The sequence below is a fragment of the Papio anubis genome, chromosome 6 (assembly GCF_008728515.1).
Source record: "Papio anubis isolate 15944 chromosome 6, Panubis1.0, whole genome shotgun sequence".
In the NCBI taxonomy this organism is placed as follows: Eukaryota; Metazoa; Chordata; class Mammalia; order Primates; family Cercopithecidae; genus Papio; species Papio anubis.
In genome coordinates this window covers 100270992-100291258 of record NC_044981.1, presented here as the reverse complement: position 1 = coordinate 100291258, position 20267 = coordinate 100270992, and positions in this window count along the sequence as shown.

The following is a 20267-nucleotide window of genomic DNA, read 5'->3' as shown; positions in this document are numbered from 1 at the left end:
AGCCAAGATCATGCCACTGCACTCCAGCCTGGCAACAGAGTGAGACTCTGTCTCAAAAATAATTAAATAATGTCACTAATAATATCTAACATTTATATAATTCCTATCTGAAGTCTGATACAAGTGCTTCACATGTGTTCTTTTATTTAATGATCACAACAAACATCTTAGTGTGACTGTTAAACTCTTCTACAGGTGAGGCTTTTCCAAATTATGCAGCTGTTAAGAGGCAGAAAAGCAGCAAGGGATGATCATGATCTCAGGTTGTACTTCTTGATTTATTGCGTCTACTCAATGCTGAAATTCTTGAGGCTTGATTCCCACACAGGAATTACAAATTTAAGAGTGCCCCAAATGCTGGCTTTTGGTCTGGTAGGGAAGTTGAGACTTTCCCTCTGAAGATTCAGGTCTAAGTCTGCTGAAATGAATTGACAAAAGACAGATTAACAGGAGAAAAACCAATCTAAATGTATTATGTGCATAGGCACAGGAACCACATGAAGTTTGAGCCAGATGATTAAAGTCTGTGTAGCATACAGAAAGGAATAGAGGCTTGGAGTATGGCAACAGCTTATGGGAGGGAGAGGGGAGGAAAGGCATGGTGAGCAAAGGCTGTCTTGTTTTGCGGATGAAGCCTCAAAGGTAGCAGCCTTTAGAAAGAAAAAAATGGTAATCTGTGGTAAAAAAAATTTTTCTGTTAGGCATTTAAAAGTGTTAGGACATTTGGTCTCCTTTTCCTGGAGTCAATCTTTCCTCGGTCTGGATAAGGGGACCCCTGAGAAAGACTGTAGCTGCTGTTTATTTCACTAACGTAGATTTCCCCACAGAATGACAGCTTTTAGGGAGCTATTTCTGTGGTCTGTAGCCCCTCTGAATAGCCGTCTTAAAATATGCCATAGAAGTATATTTTGGGGTGGCATATTTTGGATTCCTTCTGTCTCTGAATATATCTTCTGTCTGATCTTCCTCTTTTAAGATTCCATGAAGGGAAGATGACATGCACAAAAGTTTTTAACTAGATCCAAAGATACCAAGTTTAGAAATGGTCTTCAAGGGACTTCTTACTCCAAATGTTGTAAGTGTGTTTGAGTGTACACTTTTACTGGGATGAGAGTTCACAACCTTCATCACACTCTCAAAGAGATCCATAACCCACAGGAGGTTAAGAACCACTGACTTAGAGAATGTGTGAGGATCAGGTAACAACTCTCCTCTAGGAGTGCCAGTGCTCACATCAATGGTAAACTGTACTTCTAAAAAAAGAGGCAGAGAGAATTGTGTGATTATGAATGGCTTGGCCTTCGTGGCCTTCCTACTTGAGATTGACTGATTGCTGTAGAAATTAGGGGTAGAGCAATCTGGAGAAGACAATAGCTATGAAGAAATATTCAGAACTTTCTTTAAAGCAGCAACACAACAATCAATGAAAGTTATTCTAGAGTTGGGCTAGTATGGAACTCCTGGCCTCAAGCAATCCTCCTGCCTTCATCTCCCAAGTAGCAGGGTCTACAGGCCTGAGCCACCAAACCTACTACCAGTAGGTCTCTTTAAAGACACTTTATAGCAGCCCTTCACACTATTCTAATGTTTATTCTAGAAACTGACCCAAGGGCTCTATTTGGCCACTCTGCATTTTAATGTAAATGTTCCTGTGCTAAACTTAAAATGTAGAAATAAGGTGACTGGTATCTGTATTTAAAAGCCACCAAGTTTCTTCACTTTCTCAAGTTGTCATCTCAATAACATAACAGATTTTTTTTTTTTTTAACTCTGACTTGGACTGGTCATAACAGTGCATTAACCAATTGTTACTTGCAGTGAACTGGATATGTTGGCTCTTCACCACATTATTGCTTGGTTATGTCAAAAAGCCTTAGAGACTTTGAAATGCTGCAGAATATAGTATAAAGATCCCTGATTTCACAGACAGACTTAGATTTGAGTCTTGGCTTGTTTATGTAATATGGCCAGTGACCTTTAGCAAATCATTTTACCTCTTCAAATCTCAACATTCACATGTATAAAATGGGCAGATGCTTGGCATATATTAATAGTAAGCTCTCAATACACATTGGTTGCTGTTTTTATTTCAGGGTGAAGACATGCAATGCACATAGTGCTCAGACAGATTCTAAATCCAAGAGTCAAACTTAAGTTCTGCATCATCATTGTGGCTTGCAGTCAGCCCTGTGCTAGTGTTCCTGTGTTCCCTTTACCAGTCATCTTTTTTTTTCTTTTGTTTTTGGAGGTGAGTTTTGCACTTGTGGCCCAGGCTGGAGTGCAATGGTGCCATCTCGGCTCACCGCAACCTCCACCTCCTGGGTTCAAGTGATTCTCCTGCCTCAGCCTCCCGAGTAGCTGGGATTACAGGCATGCTCTATCACACCCAACTAATTTTTGTATTTTTAGTAGAGATGGGGTTTCTCTATGTTGGTCAGACTGGTCTCAAACTCCCGACCTCAGGTGATCCACCCACCTCAGCCTCCCAAAGTGCTGGGATTACAGACATGAGCCACCACGCCTGACCAGTCATCTTAAGATTTTAGCATTTTAATATAAAGTGCTACAGATAATCAGATGGCTCTTTTCCACAAATATACCTGAATTTGTTGATCAGAATAAATGTGGTCTACTTCTTAATACATTTATTCCAGCACTATCTGCTTTGAATATCTCTGACACTCCTTTTTTGGACTAGCTTTCAGAGCTGCCTTTGCATCCTAAGAAACCTGTCATACTGCTTTGCAGTTACAGGATATTCCCTCTTATCTGCATTTCATTTATCTGTCTCTCCTAGGTTCAATTTCTCTTATGTCCATGCTTTTCCTCATCTACTTCTGTCAGTACTCTGGAGTCAATGTCTAAGAATTCTCCGAGTAGGGCTATGATAACTGATTGGTTAGGAGTCTATACATATGTCAGCACCTGTCTGACATAGAGGTGGGTGACAGAGTGAGACTGGGTGACAGAGTAAGACTCTATCTCAAAAAAAAATGAGATTTAAAATTCCTTGTTCATGCTACTGATGTATTTATGATTATATATTATTACTACAGCACAACCTCATTTACTGGTGACTGCTACAGTGTTGAATATGGTAATTGATTATGCCAATATGTTCTCTCTGACGGAGAGACTAAGGGATTTGGAGAGGTGGCCAGGCAGAGCTAAGACAGAGCTAGGAGCCAGGGAGATTTATGGGGAGGGGAACTAATCAAAACCAAAATAAACTATGGATGTTATTAATGGCACATGGAGCCAGTAACTAGTTTGTTATCATATAGGAAAAAAAAAACAAAACCTATATTTGGGGAGAGTTAATACTGCCAGAGAAATTACTAGTTGGTCTAAAATTGTATGAAGCTGCTCTAGACTTAGAACTACTCTTAGGCTCATAAGAGTCTTTGGGCAGGAAAAGGCTTGAGAAACATGTGCAGCTTCCAAGGAAGGCATATTTTCCAACAACCACTTCAGGCGTCACTAAAGAGGTAACAGAAAAGGAAGAATCTGGGGCGGTTGAGTTGGGAATGGGGAGGAGCAAAGGCTGTGGAAAACAACAAACAAAGGAGCTCCTCTTAAAGAGCAAAGTCATGACCTAATCATGGAAGATTTCCCACACCTTGGTCAGGAGGGCCTCACAACATCTATCTAGCAGGATTCCAGAATTGCTTTAGACCAGTGACTACTGTGTGTCTCCCATTTTTCTCCCTTTCAGAATGGGAGAGTTGATTACAGTCCCAGGTCTGCAATTTTATATTGGATGTGGTTCAGGAAGTGGGAAGCAGATATTTCATCCCTTTGGGCGATACGTAGTGGAATCAAGGGAATTCACATTTGGGCCTGATGAGAGGATCACTGTGAATCACTAAGAAATCCAGAATTTTGAGCTGCATGCCATAGCTAGTTGAGATTTTTAGATTATCTTTTTTGGGGAAGTGGTTATTGATTCTACATCTGAGAAGAAGAGACATGGCCTTGTGGTGACAAGAATGGTGGACTATAGAAGATACTTCTGATACTCACATCCACATCTCTTCTGATAAACAGAAATCTCATGTGCAGTTGGGCAGGGCCATGTACCAGTTATACGCAATGGGTTATAGATGGAAGTGGCACATGCTTCTTGTGGGCCAGAACATATTGCCAGTGTAAGAAGCCTCAGTATCTTCCCTGATGCAGTGACCAGCAACTTTCCAGATGGTGGCCTCCATCAGCCTGAGTCTTGAGGACTATACAAAGTCCCCGGTCAACATAAAATTGACATGTAATAAGAACAAGATTTGGCCAGGCACAGTGGCTCATATCTGCAATCCCAACACTTTGAGAGGCCAAGGCGGGCAGATCACCTGAGGTCAGGAGTTCAAGACCAGCCTGGCTAACATGGTGAAATCCTGGCTCTACTAAAAATACAAAAATTAGCCAGGTGTAGTAGTGTGCACCTGTAGTCCCAGCTACTCGGGAGGCTGAGGCAGGAGAATTACTTGAACCTGGGAGGCAGAGGTTGCAGTGAGCCGAGGTTACGCCACTGCACTCCAGCCTGGGTGACAGAGTGAGACTCCATCTCAAAAAAAAAAAAAGAGATTTAAAATTTGTTGTTCATGCTACTGATGTATTTATCATTATATATTATTACTACAGCACAACCTCATTTACTGGTGACTGCTACAGTGTTGAATATGGTAATTGATTATGCCAATATGTTCATTAATGATTCCTACCTGAAATATGTGCAGTGTATCTTAATAGCTCTTAGATTCAAACAAGATGCTCTGTTCCTGAAATTAACAGGAATATAAAAAATTAAAATATTTACCTCTAAGAGAAGACTTAACTTTTCAGTAATCTTACAACTTTAATACAATTTGAAAGTTGAAGAAACAGTGTACAAGAAAATGACAAACCTGATAACTAGAGCCAATCCTAGATACAAGTGTAATGAAAGGAAATTTATCTCCCGAGTCTAGGGTAGATTCTATGCAAAATTGGTTGCGATAATTCCTCTGCTTGTTTCCAGGCTCTTGGGTAACCTCCTCCCACACCAACTCTGAGTTTCTCTGTGGTTTGTTTTGGACAGTAGGACATTAGCAAATGAGATATAAGTGCAGGCTTGAGAATTACATGGGCACTGGGGCTTGCTTGCTGGCTGCTGTGTGGAACCTGAGACTACCACGTGAAGAAGTCCGAAGTACTAGAGGATGAGAGAACACGTGCAGCAAAGATGAAGCATCCCAGCTGAGATTCCCCTAGACCAATCAGCTTGCCAACTGCCACAAAAGTGAATAAAGCCGTCCAAGAGCATCCAGCTATAAGATGAGCCAGTCCAAACCAGAAGAATCACCTGACAAACTGAAAGATGTATGTGAAATAATAAATGTTTGAGGTTTTAAATTTTAAGAGGTACAGAGGCAATATGGTTGATGGTTCTGTTGTATAATCATGTTTAATCTGGAAAGAATCACTTGGAGTCATCTGCTTTTAACTTTTGTCATAAACACAACATATGAGATAACATATTTCAAAACATTTTTAAAAATTTTGTTTTGTTTTGTTTTGGTTTTGAGATGGAGTCTCACTCTGTCACCCAGGCTGGAGTACAATGGCAAGATCTCAGCTCACTGCAACCTCCGCCTCCCAGGTTCAAGCGATTCTCCTGCCTCAGCCTTCTGAGTAGCTGGGATTATAGGCATCCGCCACCATGCCTGGCTAATTTTTGTATTTTTTGCAGAGCCAGGGTTTCACCATGTTGGCCAGGCTGGTCTTGAACTCTGACCTCGGGTGATCTACCCACCTCGGCCTCCCAAAGTGTTGGGATTACAGGCGTGAGCCACCGCAGCCAACCAAAAATGTTTTTTTAAACTATTGAAACCCCCCTCAGGTTTGTAGCTGATGTTGGACATGAAGATGTCTGTGCTTTTAGAGCCCATTTTCAAGTTTTAGATACTAGATTCTCCCCAACAAAAATGCATGGAAGTTTCAAGGATTGCCCATAAGAATATATCGCTCAAGAAAGGCATTGGATGTACTTCATTGTACCATATTTTGAAATGTCAAGGAAAAAGGAAGATGACCTCAAAACATTGCCAAATTCACACAGCTTTATTTTTAGCATTAACATAAATTAAACTCTTGATTTTTAAAAATCATTGTACAGTTAATTAGTGAAGAATTCTTAAGTGATTATCTGCCCAGGGTCATTTGTTCCATTAGTCCTCCCTTAGTACTTAACTGAAATTGCTGTGCTTTCAGACCTAAAGATTAAGTCATGGGAGATAGGTGTTGAAGTACAAAGGGTGTTTGGTATTTTAGATACATGATACATAAGGCATGAATGAGTTAGCTCAAATTATGGGACAGAATTAAAATATGATAGTAATCTTGATTTCCATGTATTAGGACACAGTATAATGGACCTGGGGCAAGTGGCAAATGAATTTTGAGCAGTTGGCAAAGCTTTTCATAAGTAAATCCAGCTGCATATCAGACTGTATTGTAGTCCCAGCTACTTGGGGGGTAGGGTAACTGAAGCAGAGAATAGCTTGAGCCCAGGAATTCAAGGCTGCAGTGAGCCATAATCCCACCACTGCAATCCAGCCTGGGCAACAGAACTAGATTTTGGCTCTAAAAATAAATTAATAAATAAAAAGTAATTCAGCAGTTTTCTTTCTTGGATACTAAAAAATATCTCCTAAAATAGGAAGAGGTATAGGGTGAAGAATTAACATATGTTGAATCCTTACCAGGTGGCAGGTTCTATTCTTAGCATCTATGTACATGATCTCATTTATATCTCATAATAAACCTATAAATTGAGCACAGTCATTTCCATTTACAAAGGAGGAGTCTAAGACTATCACTGTATGTTTCTCAAAGTGTATTCCACAGACCACTCACACCAGATAACCTAGGGAACTTGATAGAAGTTTATCTTTCTTGTCCTCAAGTCAGATTTCCCTGACTCTTTTAAGGGGCACTTTTAAGAAAACCAATATATTAAATTATACAAAAGCGGCTGGGCACAGTGGCTCACGCCTGTAATCCCAGCACTTTGGGAGACCGAGGTGGGCAGATCACGAGGTCAAGAGATCGAGACCATCCTGGCCAACATGGTGAAACCCTGTCTCTACTAAAAATACAAAAATTAACCAGGCATCGTGGCGCACGCCTGTAGCCACAGCTACTCAGGAGGCTGAAGCAGGAGAATCGCTTGGACCCGGGAGGCGGAGGTTGCAGTGAGCTGAGATCGGGCCACTGCACTCCAACCTGGTGAAACAGCGAGACTGTCTCAAAAAAAAAAAAAAAAAAAATATATATATATATATACACACACACACACACACACACACACACACAAAATTTACAAAATACAGCTGGCACAGTAGCTCACGCCTGTTATCTCAGCACATTGGAAGGCCAAAGCAGGCAGATCCCTTGAGACCAGGAGTTCCAGACGAGCCTGGCCAACATGGTAAAACCTATCTCTACTAAAAATACAAAAAAATTAGCCAAGCATGTGCTGCCGCAACTACTCGGGAGGCTGAGGCACAAGAATCATTTGAACCTGGAGGTAGAAGGTTGCAGTGAACCAAGACTGTACCACTGCATCCCAGCCTGGGTGAAAGATCAAGACTCTGTCTCAAAACAAAAAAAAAAGTTATAAAATCCATGAAAGTTTTTAGTTTTGGTGGGTGGATGTTAAAGTCATTAGTTAATCCACCTCTGTTCATGACGGTTTCTTAATGATCTATATCTATAATTACATTTCTATGTTATAAAAGGTCAGTCATTTTTATCTGCAAATAAAAGCAGCATAAGGAAGATAGAGATCAACATTTTAGACATTAGTGTCTATCCAGTCTCTTCCTCAGTATCTTGTCTGAGATGGCACCAAAAACAATTGTTAGTACTGTTTTTATCACTTGTAGTTTTTAAAAATATATATATCCTTCTTTTCTATTTATTTTGGTTTCCTTATTTCAGTCTCTCTTTTTTTACTACTTTCTTATTCTACACCAATTTTTCTTCTTCCCTTACTAGCTAGCCTTGGGTTTGTCACTAGTTTCTGTTGATATTTGGTGAGGTGTTAAATAATACTCCCCTTTCCCAGTTCTGAACTAATTAATATCCTGTATACAGAAAATCAAGACAGATGGAGATTAAAACCAAAAAGCTAGATTGAAAACTAGGGCTTAGATCAACAACTAATCAAGCTTCCTAATACTTCTCACTAAGTGTAGACCTTAGGATGACCCACTTATCTGAAATCACTGCTTCAAACCTATCAAGCCCAGAGAGTAGTGACAGGGACAAGCAGCCTCCAGCCATGTTTCTAGAAGACAGTTTTAAGTTGGGTATTGATATTAATGCATATATATTTGTATATGTATAATGAATATATTTATTCATATATATTAATATTATATGAAAAGGTAAATATTTCTACAAAATGCAAACCTAAATTAAAATCAGTCAATCTCAGTTTCAGGGGCAGAGGGTTGGCCTGGTAGAATATGTAAATGTGGAAGAAGCATGTGCCTCTGACGACTGCCTTAAGACCACGCCCTCCCTCCCAACAATAATATACAGGAATAGAGATAAAATGATGCCGTAGCAGATTCCCTATCATGTCCACCTTGCTTACAAGTTCACCTTGCTTAAACAGATTCAGTAAATCATGTAGAATTGTAGGATCATGACTAATTATGTGAATTAATTATGTGAAATCATCCGGTGGGAATTAAGATATGGTTCAGTAAGTTACATGTTGGCTGTAGAAATGAAGATGACCAGGCCCCAATGTCAATTCTCTGTGACAAGTATGGGGTTTTCCCAAAGTTAGAAGGCTATTGTTACTGATTTTAATACACCATGTAGCAAGGAGACCCAATTGGAGGAGTATAACAAGTGTACAGCAATGGGGATGATAGTGGTGACAATAGCAGCCATGACCCAGAGTCAATTAGCTTCAGGTGAAGCTTCCTAAAATGATATACACAGATGAATAAGATGGCCCTTGTGCTCACACAATTTAAACTTTGGCAGATAAAGAAGATAGAAACAAACTTATTTCAATAATATAAATATGAGTGACAACAGCTAACCTTTACTGAGTCCCTATTATATTCCAGGCGCTGTGTTACACAGTTGATCCTTGCTATAGAATCATGATGTAGGTATTAATATAATTATTATTTTAAGCCTGGACAACATGATGAGACACCATCTCTACAAAAAATTTAAAGATTAGTGGGCATGGTTGCACTCCCCTGTAGTGCCAGCTACTCAGGAGGCTGAGGTGGGAGGATTGCTTGAGCCCAGAAGGTCAAGGCAGCAATGAGCCATTATCACACCCCTGCACTCCAGCCTGGGTGACAGCACAGGACCCTGTCTTGCTCAAAAAAAAAAAAAAAAAAATCTTATTTTACAGATGGGGAAACTGAGACTTGGGTGGAGTATGGGTATTAAGCAGTTTGCTCATGAATGTGCAGGAAGTAGATCCTTAAGTTAGACTTTAAACTCAGGGAAAAATGTGTAAGACATTGTGAACACAAAACCCATAGGTCAGGTGAGAAGAAAGACTTGGGGAGATGCCTAAGGGAAGTTGCTGTTAAGGCCATTTTCTAAATAGATTAGCAGCTTACCTAAAATACTGTTAAGTACTTTTTAAAATTTTTGTGTGTGAATAGTCATAATGAACTTACGTGTTTAGGGGAAGGAAGTGGCAAGAATCATACTTTGTGTTGGAATCTATGTTTTCCTCTATTTTTCTCTTGGTTTGAAGAGAGACAGGAGGGAGAGGCTTTAGCAGCCAGGTTTAAGAACAGAGGGAAGCCAAATCTGCCAAGTGAGGGACGTGCCAAGAATTCAGGTCCTAGAGATTATGGTGGATTCGGGCATAGATAGCTGGGGCAGTTAGAATATGCAAGTAATCAGCCAGAGCTAATTAGTTAACAACAGACTTCTGGTTTAAGCTCTGAAAACCTAAAGTTGCAAAGCAGCTGAAACAGCTAAAGTAAGGTTTTAGGTGTCAAAACTATTCCTAGAGTAGAACATACAAATTGAGGCAGCAAATGTAATTTTGAATAGGTCTAAAATATCAGAAGTGGAAGATTTCAAATTTTCTTAAAGGTAGCAAAGAAAACCAAAGATGAAAGAGTTGTTAATAAATGTTAAGATTTATTCTGACAGGAATGGGATTTGTACCTAAAAGATAAGTTTCTTTTATAACACTTTTTGTATATTTTTTACTTGTATAATGAATAATTTATAGTATTATTTTAATAAAGGTTTACATATTTAGATTTAACCATTTACTTCTCAACAGAGCTAACTTATAGAGCTCCAAGGACTGCCGTAAACAGACTCGAGCTAGGAAGCTATGCTTCTGGGTCCTGATAGGGCAGCTCAATGTTGTCTTATATAAGAAACCATAAGAAGTATCTGAAGGGGGCCAGGCACGGTGGCTCATGCTTGTAATCCCAGCACTTCGGGAGGCCAAGGCGGGCAGATCATGAGGTCAGAAGATTGAGACCATCCTGGCCAACATGGTGAAACCCCGTCTCTACTAAAAATACAAAAATTAGCCAGGCGTGGTGGTGCGTGCCTATAGTCCCAGCTACTGGGGAGGCTGAGGCAGCAGAATCACTTGAACTCGGGAGGTGGAGGTTGCAGTGAGCCAAAGATGGTGCCACTGCACTCCAGCCTGGGTGACAGAGCAAGACTCCATCTCAAAAACAAAAGAAAAAAAGAAAAAAGAAATATCTGATGGATGGAAGATGGAAGGATGGAGAGCATGGCATTGGTTATTAATATACCCAATTCAAAGCTCAAAAGCAGGTTACAAAACTTCCTTTTTGCTTAGAGTCCCAGGATCCCTTGGAGAAAGCTTTGGGACTGACAGTGATATTGAAACTGGGACAAAGAGGGGAGACAAAATCCACCCAACTTCTATGCAGGATGGGGCTGGGGGTTAATACATCAGGAAAGGAAACAATTTACCATATAGTAAAAGATTCTTATTGGTTAACAGAGAAAGGATTTTTTTCAGTTGTTCAGATGGGATGAATAATATACTTATCTGTCCTCGAGTTCACTGCTTTTATCTTGTCATCTCCACTCTATGATTGGAGATTCTATGAGCTGATCTAGTTTTGTGTTGTGTTGTTTGAGACAAGGTCTCGCTCTGTCACACAGGCTGGAGTGCAGTGACACAGTACAGTCACATCTCACTGCAGACTCAACCTGCTGGGCTCAACCGATTCTCCTGCCTTCACCACCACCACCCCTACCTGCCACCACCGGCCCCCAGTAGTTGGTGGCATGTGCCACTACACCCAGCTAATTTTTGTAGAAACAGAGTTTCACCATGTTGCCCAGACTGGTCTCGAACTCCTGAGCTCGAGCGATCCAACCACCTGAGCCTCCCAAAGTGCTGGGATTACAGGCGTGAGCCACTGCACCCCACCTCCAGTGGGTTTTTAATTTTGGTTATTGTATTTTTCAGTTTTCTATTTTCCATTTGATTTTTTTAACTTCTAATCTTTGCTGAGATTTTCTATACTTTTATTCATTTCAAGTGAAATCATAATTGCTTGTTGATGCATTTTTATAATGGCTGCTATAAAACCCATGTCAGATAATTCCAACATCTGATTCATTTCACTGTTGGTGTAATGTAATTGTCTTGTCTCATCTAAGTTATGATTGTCCTGGCTACTAGTATGATAGGCGACTTTCTATTGTATCGTGGACATTTGGGCTGTTGTGTTAGGAAATTCTGGGTCCTATGTAAATCTTCTATTTTAGCAAGCAGTCACTTTGCACATGTTCAGCTTGCAGGTCCTGGTCTAATTGTAGACTGCAGTTCCAATGACAATTTAATTTAGTTTTCAGGGCCTTTCCTGTGCTATTTTGATCTGCTTCATTCCTTTGATGACACCAGGGTTCCCACTGATCCCTGCAGTTACCTCATGTGGGGACAAAAGGCACTTCCCCAGTCCAGGCCACCTGTGCCTCTACATGGGAGAAGGAAGTCTCCAGCACCCTGGAAGGAAAAGTAGTTTCCCAGGGTGACTTGTCAAAAGAGCTTCTACTCTATTCCTCTTGTCAATAGAAGTCCTTTTAAATCCAGGGGAGGAATAACCCTACCTGGGCCATCTACTGCTACTAGATTAGAGTACAGAGACTGGGCTGTCTTCTGCTGCTGAGTGGGGAGAATCATAAGATACCTGGCCACTGTGCCGCTCCTCCCCTGTGATATTCCTAGCCATCCTGCCTTCCATTTTTAACTTCGGAGTGCTCCTGTGGTTGCCTCATGCATTATTTCCAGGGTTTATAGTTGTACTTGGCAGCAACAAAGAGGTACAAGTCTATGCCATCTTATCTGGAAAGGAAGACTACTAGAAGGATTTTTATTTTATTTTATTTATTTATTTTTGCCACATAAGGGATTTTGCTCTGTTGCCCAGGCTGGAGTGCATTGGCATAATAATAGCTCACTGCAACCTTAAACTCCTGGGCTTAAGCAATTCCACCTGCCTCAGCCTCCTGAGTAGCTGGGGTTATAGATGCACGCCACTGGCACAGCTCAGAAAGAATATTTTTAAAGGTAATACAGTGTTGTCATTTAAATACACTCTAACCAATCTTTGAGGGACTTGAAATGATTGAACAAATATTATTTAACACTTACTAGGTGGCAGATAGTGTGCCAGAGATATGGAAATAAACAAGATGGATATGGTTTCTGCCCTCATTTTGAGGGGGACAGGCGGAGAGATCAGTAGAATGTGGAATTATTATTAGTAGGAAGAATTATATTTGGAGGCCAAAAGGGTATCACAGAAAAGAACACCTTATCATTTCTCAGCCTTCCACGGTGGTGGCAATACAGCAGAGACCAGAAGCACACTATGACTGGACATATAAAGAAATATGCCAACACCGTGATGATAGTAAAAGCAGTAGAACAGAAAGCACTATTAAAAAATAGAATGCTGTGATGTGTTCCAGTGAAGAACATGAGCCACATTGACCAGTCAAGGGAACTGATAGTGGGTAGAGGCTCAGGCCAATTGTCATTGCCTCCCAGAACCACATTGAACAGAGATGTAGGAAATAGTATGACTATCACAAGGACAGAGATGTAGGAAATAGTATGACTATCACAAGGATTATTTGGACAATAATAGGAAACATGAACACAAGATAACTAGGGCTGCATTTCACAAAACTAATGAAAACCAAAGTTAAAAAGAACAAAGCTGGTGGCATCACATTACCCAACCTCAAACTATACTATAAGGCTACAGTAACCAAAACAGCGTGGTGCAAGTACAAAAAACAGACACATAGACCAATGAAACAGAATGGAGAACCCAGAAGTAAAGCTGCACACCTACAGCCATCACTACAAAACTTTGACGTAGTCGACAAAAATAAACAATAGGGAAAGGACTCCCTATTCAACAAATGGTGCTAGAATTGCTGGTTAGCCATATGTGAAAGAACGAAATTGGATGCCTAGCTTTCACCATATACAAAAATTAACTCAAGATGGATTAAAGATTTCACTTTATTTTTGAGACAGGTCTTGCTCTGTCACCCAGGCTGGAGTGCAGTGGCGCAATCTCAGCTCACTGCAACCTTTGCCTCCCAGGTTCAAGCCAACCCCCTACCTTATAGCCTTTTGAGGAGCTGAGACTACAGATGCATGCCACCACACCTCTCGAATTTTTGTAATTTTTTGTAGAGATGGGGTTTTACTTTGTTGCCCAGGCTGGTCTTGAACTCAGGGTTCAAGTGATCCTCCCGTTTTGGCCTCCCAAAGCCCTGAGATTACAGGCATGAGCCACTGCACAGATTAAAGATTTAAATGTAAGACCTCAAACTATAAAAGTCCGCTAAGAAAACCTAGGAAGGCCGGGCGCGGTGGCTCAAGCCTGTAATCCCAGCACTTTGGGAGGCCGAGGCGGGTGGATCACAAGGTCAGGAGATCGAGACTATCCTGGCTAACGTGGTGAAACCCCGTCTCTACTAAAAAATACAAAAAACTAGCCGGGCGCGGTAGCGGGCGCCTTTAGTCCCAGCTACTTGGGAGGCTGAGGCGGGAGAATGGCGTGAACCCGGGGGGCGGAGCTTGCAGTGAGCCGAGATCGCGCCACTGCACTCTAGCCTGGGAGACACAGTGAGACTCCGTCTCAAAAAAAAAAAAAAAAAAAAAAAGAAAACCTAGGAAATAACATTCTGGACATCAGCTTTGGGAAAGAATTTATGAATAAGTCCTCTAAAGCAATAGCAACAACAATCTTTTAAAAAATGACAAGTGGGACCTAATTAAACTAAAGAGCTTCTGCACAGAAAAAAAAGAAAAACCTACCCTCTGTCAACATAGTAAACAAACAACTTATAGAATGGAAGAAAATATTCCCCAAGCTATGCATCCAACAAAGTTCTAATATCCAGAATCTATAAGGAACTAAAACAATTCAACAAGCAAATAATAAATAACCCCATTAAGAAATAGGCAAAAGATATGAACAGACACTTCTTGAAAGAAGATATACAAGCTGCCAACCATAGGAAAAATGTTCAACATCACTAGTCATCAGAAAAATACAAATAAAAACCACAATGAGATACCATCTCACACCAGTCAGATTAGCTATTATTAAAATTTTTTTAAAATAACAGATGTGGCAAGGCTGAAGGAAAGGCAATGCTTATATACTGGTGGTGGGAATGTAAATTAGTTCAGCCATTGTGGAAAGCAGTTTGGAGATTTCTCAAAGAACTTAAAACAATGACCATTCACCCCAGTAATCCCATTACTGGGTGTATACACAAAGGAAAATAAGCCATTCTACCAAAAAGACACATGCACGCATATGTTAATTGCAGTGCTATTCACAATAGGAAAGATGTGGCCTCAACCTAGGTGCTCATACAGAAAATGTGATACATATAAACCATGGAATACTATGCAGCTGTAAAAAGAACAAAATCACGTCCATTGAAACAACATGGATGCAGCTAGAGGTCGTTATCTTAAGTGAATTAACAGGAACAGAAAACCAAATACCACATGTTCTCACTTATAAGTAGGAGCTCACCATTGAGTACTCATGGACATACAGATTGGAATAGACACTGGAGACTACTAAAGCAGGGAAAGAGGGAGGGGTGCAAGGGTTGAAAAACTACCTATTTGGGTACTTTGCCCACTACCTGGGTGATGGGATCATTCATACCCCAAACCTCAGAATCATGCAATATACCCATGTAACAAACCTGCACATGTACCCCCCGCATCAAAAATAAAAGTTAAAATTAAAAAAACAATTAAAAAGAAACAGACATTCAACAGACAATGAGAGGTAAGAGATAGATGTTCTCTTAGCATGAAATTCAATGATGGATTGTTTCATATTTATGGTTTTATGATAATCAGTGTGCAAAAGACCTGATGATGTATTTTCATTGATAACTCATTCATCTATTTATAAATGAACAAGCATGCATGGTCATTTCTATTATTTTTTAATTTTTAATTTTTATGGGTACATAGTAAATATATGTATTTATGGGGTACAGGAAACAGTTTGATATAAACACAATGCATAGTAATCATGTCAGGGTAAATGATGTATCCATAACCTCAATCACATCCTTTCTTTGTGTTAGAGATGATCCAATTATACTCTTAGTTATATTTAAATGTACAATAAATTACTGTTGACTGCAGTCACCCCATTGTGTTTTCTTTTTTTTTTTTTTTTTTTTTTTTTTTTTTTTTTTGAGACTGAGTCTGGCTCTGTCGCCCAGGCTGGAGTGCAGTGGCCGGATCTCAGCTCACTGCAAGCTCCGCCTCCCGGGTTTACGCCATTCTCCTGCCTCAGCCTCCGGAGTAGCTGGGACCACAGGCGCCTGCCACCTCGCCCGGCTAGTTTTTTGTATTTTTTAGTAGAGACGGGGTTTCACCGTGTTAGCCAGGATAGTCTCGATCTCCTGACCTTGTGATCCGCCCGTCTCAGCCTCCCAAAGTGCTGGGATTACAGGCTTGAGCCACCGCGCCCGGCTTGTGTTTTCAAATACTAGATCTCATTCATTCTATGTATGTTTTTGTACCCATTAACTGTCCCCACTTCTCCCACCCCACTAACCTTCCCAGCCTCTGGTAACCATCATTCTGCTCTCTCTTTCCATGAGTTCAGTTCTTTTAATTTTTAGCTCCCACAAATGAGTAAGAATATGTGATGCTTGTCTTTCTTTGCCTGGCTTATTTCACGTTACATAATGACCTGCAGTTCTTTTCATATTGTTGCAAATGACAACACCTCATTCTTTTTTATGGCTGAATAGTACTCCATTGTGTACATGTACCACATATTCTTTACCCATTCATCTGTTGATGGATACTTGGGGTGCTTCCAAATCTTGACTATTGTGAATAGCGCTGCAATAAACATGGGAGTTCAGATGTCTCTTCTATATACTGATTTATTTTCTTTTGAATATATACCTAGCAGTGGAATTGCTGGATGATGTGGTAGTTCTATTTTTAGTTTTTTGAGGAACCTCCAAACTGTTGTCCATGGTGGTTATGCTAATTTATATTCCCACCAACAGTGTACAAGGGTTTCCTTTTCTCCTCATCCTCGTCAGCATTTATTGCTGCCTGTTTTTTGGATATAAGTCATTTTAACAAGGGTGAGATGATAGCTCATTGTAGTTTTGATTTGCATTTCTCTGATCAGTGATACTGAGCACCTTTTCATATACCTGTTTTCCATGTGTATGTCTTGTTTTTGAGAAGTGTCTACTCAGATCGTTTGCCCATTTTTAAATCAGATTATTAGATTTTTTTCCTATAGAGTTGTTGGAGCTCCTTATGCATTCTGGTTATAAATCCCTTGTCAGATAGATAGTTTGCAAATATTTTCTCCCATTCTGTGGGTTGTCTCTTCACTTTGTTGATTGTTTTCTTTGCTGTGCAGAAGCTTTTAACTTGATATGATCCTGTCTGTCCTTTTTTGCTTGGATAGCTTGTGCTTGTGGGATATTCCTCAAGAAACGTTCCACATCTAGTGTCCTGGAGGTTTCCTCAATGTTTTATTTTAATAGTTTCATAGTTTGAAGTCTTATAATTAAATATTTAATCCATTTTGATTTGATTTTGTATGTGGCAAGAGATAGGGGTCTAACTTCATTCTTCTGCATATGGATATTCAGTTTTACCAACACCATTTATTTAAGAGATCATCCTTGCCCCAATGTATGTTTTTGGCACTTTTGTAGAAAATGAGTTCACTGTAGATGTATGGATTTATTTCTGGGTTATCTCTGCTGTTCCATGGGTCTATGTATCTGTTTTCATGCCATTACCAGGCTGTTTTGGTTACTATGGCTCTGTAGTATAATTTGAAATTAGGGGCCAGGCGCGGTGTCTCACACCTGTAATCCCAGCACTTTGGGAGGCCTAGGGGAATGGATCACGAGGTCAGGAGATAGAGACCATCCTGGCCCACATGGTGAAACCCCATCTCTACTAAAAATACAAAAATTAGCTGGCCGTGGTAGCACACACCTGTAGTCCCAGCTACTTGGGAGGCTGAGGCGGGAGAATTGCTTGAACCCGGGAGGCAGAGGTTGCAGTGAGCCAAGATCGCGCCACTGCACTCCAGACTGGCAACAGAGCAAGATTCCGTCTGAAACAAAAAAAAAAAAAAAAAAGAAAAGAAAGAAAAGAAAATTAGCTAATGTTATTCCTCCAGTTTTGTTCTTTTTCCTTAAGATTAGCTTTGGCTATTCTGGGTCTTTTGTGGTTCTATATAAATTTTAGGGTGTGTGTGTGTATGTGTGTGTGTGTGTGTGTGTGTAGAATGTCATTGGTATTTTGATAGGGATTACATTGAATCTGTAAATTGCTTTGGGTAGTATGGACATTTTAACAATATTGAGTCTTCCAATCCATGAACATGGAATATTTTTTCCATTTTTTATGTCCTCTGTAATTTTTTTAAATCAATGTTTTATAGTTATCATTGTAGAGATCTTTCACATATTTGGTTAATTTGTAGATATTTATTTGTTTATTTATTTATTTATTTAGAGACGGAGTCTCGCTCTGTCACCCAGGCTGGAGTGCAGTGGCGCGCTCTCGGCTCACTGCAAGCTCCACTTCCTGGGTTTACGCCATTCTCCTGCCTCAGCCTCCCGGGTAGCTGGGACTACAGGCGTCCGCTACCTCACCCGGCTAGTTTTTTGTATTTTTTAGTAGAGACGGGGTTTCAGCATGTTAGCCAGGATAGTCTCGATCTCCTGACCTTGTGATCCGCTCATCTCGGCCTCCCAAAGTGCTGGGATTACAGGCTTGAGCCACCGTGCCTGGCCAATTTGTAGATATTTAATTTCATTTGTAGCTACTGTAAATGGGATTACTTTCTTAATTTTTTTTTACCATTTGTTTGCTGTTAGCACATAGAAATGCTACTGATTTTTGTATGTTGATTTTTGTATCCTGCAATTTTACTAAATTTGTATATTGGTTCTTTTTTTTTTTTTTTTTTTTTTGGTGGAGTCTTCAGGTTTTTCCAAATATAAGATTATATCATTTGCAATCAAGGATAAGTGGACTTCTTCCTTTCCAGTTTTGATGCCCTTTATTTCTGTCTCTTTCCTGATTTCTCTAGCTAGGACTTCCAGTACTATGTTAAATAACAGTGGTGAAAGTGGGCATCCTTGTCATGCTCCAGATCTTAGAGGAAAGTCTCTCAGTTTTTCCCCATTCAGTATGATATTATCTGCAGGCCTGTCATATATGGCTTTTATTATGTTGAGGTATGTTCCTTCTGGCCCCAGTTTTTTTAGGGTTTTTATATTAAAGGTGTTTAATTTTATCAAATGCTTTTTCAGCATCAATTGAAATGACCACATGGTTTTTGTCCTTCAGTCTGTTTATATAATGTATCACATTGATTGATTTGCATATGTCGAACCATCCTTGCATCCCTGGAATAAATCCCACTTCATTATGATGAATGATCTTATTGAATTTGGTTTGCTAGTATTTTGTTGAGGATTTTTGAATTAATGTTCATCAGGGATATTGGCCTGTAGTTTTCTTTTATTGATGCATCTTTGGTTTGCTATCAGGGTGATATTGGTCTCATAGAATGAGTTTGAAAGTATTCTTTCCTCTATTTTTTCAAAATAGTTTGAGAAGGATTGGTCTTAGTTCTTCTTTAAATGTTTGGTAAAATTCAGCAGGGAAGCCATCAGGTCCCAGGCTTTTCTTTGCTGGGAGACTTTTATTACAGCTTTGATCTCACTATTTGTCACAGGTTTGTTCAGGTTTAGGATTTCTTCATAGTTCAATCTTAGTAGGTGGTATATGTCTAGGAATGTATCCATTTCCTCTAGGTTTTCCAATTTATTGGCATATTGTTGCTCATCGTAGCCTCTAATGATCATTTGAATTTCTGCAGTATTGGTTATAACGTCTTTTTCATCTCTGGTTTTATTTATTTGGGTTTTTACTCTCTTTTTCTTACATAATCTCGCTAATTTTGTTTATCTTTTCAAAAAATGAACTTTTTATTTCATTACTCTTTTCTGTGTTTTTTGATTTGTTTCTGCTCTGATCTTTATTATTTGTTTCCTTCTACTAACTTTGGGTTTGCTCTGCTCTTGCTTTTCTAGGCCTTTAAGATACATCATTAGGTTATTTGAAATTTTTCTTCCTCTTCTTTTTTTTTTTTGATTGATTTTTTTTTTTTTTTGAGACAGAGTTTCACTCTTATCGCCCAGGCTGGAGTGCAATTGTGCAATATTGGCTCACTGCAACCTCCGCCTCCTGGGTTCAAGCAATTCTCCTGCCTCAGCCTCCTGAGTAGCAGGGATTACAGGCACCTGCCACCATGCCCAGCTATTTTTTGTTTTTGTTTTTGTTTTTTTTTTTGAGACGGAGTCTCGCTCTGTCACCCAGGCTGGAGTGCGGTGGCCGGATCTCTGCTCACTGCAAGCTCTGCCTCCCGGGTTTATGCCATTCTCCTGCCTCAGCCTCCCGAGTAGCTGGGACTACAGGCGCTCGCCACCTCGCCCGGCTAGTTTTTTTGTATTTTTTTAGTAGAGACGGGGTTTCACCATGTTAGCCAGGATGGTCTTGATCTCCTGACCTCATGATCCGCCCGTCTCGGCCTCCCAAAGTGCTGGGATTACAGGCTTGAGCCACCGCGCCCAGCCTATTTTTTGTATTTTTAATTGAGATGGGG